This window comes from Galeopterus variegatus, unplaced genomic scaffold (assembly GCF_000696425.1).
Source record: "Galeopterus variegatus unplaced genomic scaffold, G_variegatus-3.0.2 Scaffold13877, whole genome shotgun sequence".
NCBI lineage: Eukaryota > Metazoa > Chordata > Mammalia > Dermoptera > Cynocephalidae > Galeopterus > Galeopterus variegatus.
The window spans coordinates 26,550-31,355 of record NW_007739988.1 but is presented as its reverse complement, the minus strand read 5'-3'; the positions used below and the strand labels follow the sequence as shown (position 1 = coordinate 31,355).

The 4,806-nt window shown below is 42.7% G+C and overlaps 1 pseudogene; it reads left to right on the top strand.

Annotated features, from left to right (window-relative positions):
- The first annotated feature begins 374 nt into the window (after nucleotides 1-374).
- Nucleotides 375-4,806, top strand: part of LOC103581763 — a 9,385-nt pseudogene continuing 4,953 nt past the window's right edge.

Here is a 4,806-nt window from a genome sequence, read left to right as displayed (position 1 = left end):
GCAGCAGGACTTTCATAAGATAATCTCAGGTGACAAACTGAAGCATTTTACCTACAACGTACAACAAAATTATTCTTTGTGTAAACAGAAGTAGTAATAACATATAATATGTGCATCTTCCCATGTGCTGGACAAGATTGTGAGCCTCTAATTCACTGCACAGAACAAATGCACCACTCATGGGTGACCCAGCCTGCCCAGACACATCATTCCAACAAATATTTTTGTATACCTAGATTTTAGAACTTTGAACAGTAACTAGATTATAGCCTTCATGAGGATACGTACCATGTGTGTTATTGTACATGGTGCTTCTTGAATGTTCGTTGAATGCAAAAAAGTACCACATATCTGATTTTCCCTCTCTTTCCCAGGAATCATGACTCGAATGAAAACAGTCCACAGCCTGGACCCTCTGGGTTGACCCAGGCCCACATCCAGACACCAGAGGATTCAGATTCAGAATACTCATCCTCTGCCTCTTTTGAAGACAAGCTGCATCGCAATGGTATGGGGGTAGAGAAGATGGGAAGCTAAGAAGGAATCATGTAGAACAGGGACAGAATAATGACCTAGAATTGGAGCTAAGCTCCTTCGCTCAGCAACCCCTTCTCTCAAGGACTTCCCAGAGTCTCTGTTTCCAATGAATGGGCAGAAGTGTACCATGTACTCTTTCTCCTTTGGAAAAGGCTCCTAAACGATATGGACAGAAAGATTAGAAACCAAAGTGAAATGGGAAGCATATTTCCAAAAGAGGAATCTGGAGCAAGTATGTGAAGTCTTCATTTGAACACCTCTAGCATCATGACCATTTTCTAGGGAACCCTCCAAAAAATTTTATCTTTGCATCTATATATCTAACTATCTAGCTACCATCCAACTATATTTATATCTGCACCTCTCTCTATATATACCGTTCTGTCAGTGTAGATATCAGTATAAACAAATAGATACACATATATAATTCTTCATAAATTTGCACTTCACATCCCTTATTTGCATAATTTCCCATGAAGAAAATTGAGCCAATAGTAATAACAGCTAAACTTTAGTTACTGCATATTGCATTTTAGGGAAGTTTCATGGTTTCCATTATTCTGTACATGTCTCCAAAAATATCGCATACAAGATATCCAATCCCACTGACGTCCACCACACAAACATTTTTAATAACTGTTATTCACTTATATTTTGGAGTTTTGAATGGGAAAGTCACCTAGATTTCTGTGAAAGCAAGTCCCATGGGCAGTAATGATGCCCTACACAATATGTCCGCTCAACATATCTTTTTATGAACGTACAAAGACCCCAGATTATCCATATCTCGATGTTGTTTTCTGCTTTCTAAACTTTATTCCCCAGAATTCTGCAAGTCTCAAGAGAATGCTCCTGAGATAAGTGTGGTGGTCCCAGCCCAGGATCAGGAAGCAGAAGAAAATTCCTCTGATTCTGAACATTTGTCCAATGTCTCCTTGGCAAGCAAGCTCGTTCTTGTTGATGAGGACGGTAAGGGAGATGCAAAGGTAGAATCTGGGCTTGGGCAGATGCCCTGAGCTGCTCAGCCCACTCCTACTTCACTTTCCCCTTAAAAACGGGAAAGGGCTTTGGGGCAGAGGGACTAGGACTGAAGCCTCCAAGGAGGGACAAATACAGAGAGAATGTACCTTCAAGAATAAGACAAAGGTCCTCGGCACAAACATCCCACATGTGAACACTGGGACAGCTGTGGGTGAGGCAGCAGGCAGGGCTGACAAGCAGAAGATTGCTGAGAAGCTTCAAATGAGTCCACAAGGAGTGGAATTCTTTTTTTTTCCCCCCTTGGGAAAAAATTTCCATGGTGTACTAAGAACCAGGAGTGAAGGTTGTTTCCTCCCACCCAGGATATTTCCCATGTGATGACTTTCATCCTCCTGGGTCTTGAAGGGGCAAAAAATTCCTCCCTCAGCAGCTTTCTTTTTCTGAAGTCAGGAAAGCTGAAAAATGCTTCAGGGATTCAGTCAGCAGCACTGCTAAACAAGACATACTTCCATTTATTGTAGTATAAACCATGCATTGCAAACTCTCTACAGCTTCGTCTATGTTTAACTCTTCTCTGCTGTCACTTAGAACAAGATGTTTGATGCTGTAACCAAAAGAAATAATAAGATCTAAGAATCATGAAATTTCTTAAAAGTACACGGGTATCCTCCAGGAAGAAAGTCATGTCAAAAGTTGCCAACAATGGTCCATGACAGAAGAGTAGCCCCTATTTCTCTCCTTCCCCAGTAATATGTGACACCTTTGAGGAAACAGCCTTCACTCCTGGTTCTTAGTATACCATGGAAATTTTTCCCAAGGGGGAAAAGAAAAAAGAATTCCGCTCCTTGTGGACTCATTTGAAGCTTCTCAGCAATCTTCTTCTAAGTGTGAAAAATTATGAAATGGACAGAGATATCTCAGTCACTTCCAGGGAAAGGGCAGAACCATGATTGGCCTGCACGTCAACCCTTCCTTGGGACAGAGGCTTTTCTCTGCCTTGTCCTGTGCCTCTTGGAAGGGAGACAGGCCAGGTCTTTGCTCCTCACACCAGCTGGATATGTGGAATCTGGTGAAAATGTAATGAATACAACTTATGTTTTCTCCAGAAAAAATCTTTAAAGGACGATTGCTCATCTTCCACATCCTAGAAAAGCAACACTTGCTGTTCACTGATGTCCAGTCCACCTTGAATTCGGGCCAGTGGTGGAAACAGCCATGCCTGGAGCTGATGAGTCTGCCCTACAGCCTCGTGTTTGCTATGTTTTCAGAGGTCTCTTTGCTTCTATATGACACCCAGCAGCCTTTCCCTTTCAGTTATGTGTCTAATATACACTACCACACCCTGAGTGATATTTCATGGCCCAATGACAGGGCCTTCCTGGCCATTTCATCCATGGATGGCTATTGTTCATTTGTGACATTTGAGAAAGATGAACTTGGAATTCCTTTGAAAAAGAAGCCAGTTTTGAGCATGAGAACTCCTGAGACAGCAAAGAGAACCAAGAGTCAGATGCACCAATGGTCTTTGCCGGTACCTGGACCAGTAGAGGGAAGCCCCACCAGCAGAATCCAAGACCCCAGCAGTCCCTGCACAACTCCTCCTCCAGCCAGACAATCTCCAGGCCCAGGAGCAATCAAGGACACTCACTCAGTCACTCCTGGTGTCAAAAACTCCTTGTAGGGCCAACAGAGGAGAAGACCCTGTAACCCAGTCGTCAAAACACAAAAGCCCACCCATCCTGCAGGGTTACTCTGAACATATCACAAGCCTGAAGCAAAACAATGCCCCAGAGAGTAAACAATACCCTTAAAAACAGATACTTCACAAAATTCTGTACCACTCAGCATAATTCCCAACCCTTCCACAGAAGAAATTCGGTCAGAGATGTCTGGAGACCCTCAGGGCAGTCCTCCAGAGCTGAAACAGCCCAGACTTGGCGAAAACAATGGAAGTGCCCAAAGTCTACACCTTTGATGGAACCTCAACATCTTCTTGAAGGCCTGCCAGCTCTGGGAGCCCCCCATGAGCAGGGGGAGAGCTGAAGCCGAAGGCAGATGCCCATGGCCCTGGCATTCCACACAGCAGAACAGATGTTGTAAATTGATTTGTGTAACAGAAGATACACATGTACTGACTTTTCTTCAGATATATGTATAGTCTTGTATTCAGTATCCATCTTAACTTGGGATGTGAACATTTTAATAGACTAAATCTTCTTTCTGATGAGTTTCTGAAACTGGAGCAGTTCAACATTATCTAGTGTGAAAAATCAGTAAATCCTCCCTCAAACTACTCATGAAATCACAGACACTATATGGGTGGATTCCTTTGAAAGTTAGGATTAGTAACCCCATTTAGGGGTGCTTTATCTAAATTGGAGTTTGGAATTTGAAGAAAAAATATATCGCAGGTATTATTTGAAAATTTCTCAAATGTACTGTTTAAAAATAGGTTTGCCCTTGATGTATGAAGAACTTAAATGAATACATATGCACGCTCAGGCACATTGATAACGTCCTTTCACAACCAAACAAAACAGCTCTTGTGGGATATCTTGCTGTGTCTACAAATACATTGAAAATGTAAACACCTAATGAGATTTAAATGTTATTAGCAGGTCATATTGTCTCAATAAAAAGTAGTTTTTTTCCATGAAAAGGAGTTTAATTTCCTTTTATGTGACTAAGTTACCCTCAATAGTAGAGTCGAAATAGGCATCTACCTTTTTTTGGCAGAAAAATAATATGAATGTAATAAAATCTAGTCAGAAATGCAGACCTCACCTTTAAGGCACTGAGATGATGCCTTTCACCAGCAGCCACTAGAATAATGGCACCTGAGCATATATCACCAGTCNCCCCATTTCTCCTTCCCTTTTACTTATTCTGTCAAATACACATCCCTTCACTCTCGATCTTTCTCACTGTCTAGTAGAGTTACAGAGGTACACCCTCAGCTCCTCGTTCCTGCCCCCAATCACTCTCACACTCACCCCTCTACGCACTAATCCTATAAATACTCCACATTCCCTCACACAGACAACCTGTTTTAACTCCCCCGTGCTAGACCAGGCTCTAGAAAACCCATATGCCCTGAAGAGAAAGCACTTTCATGTAGTGCTTCTCACCCATGTCACTCTGTCCACAGGCCCTCAGCACCTCACAGAGCAGCACGTGCTGACAGGAGCATGTGCCACTCCTGCACTCGTCCACATGTACTGTCACACCCCATGACACTTACACACGCTCATCACCATCCCCTCTTACCAGCACTGGAAACACTCCCCA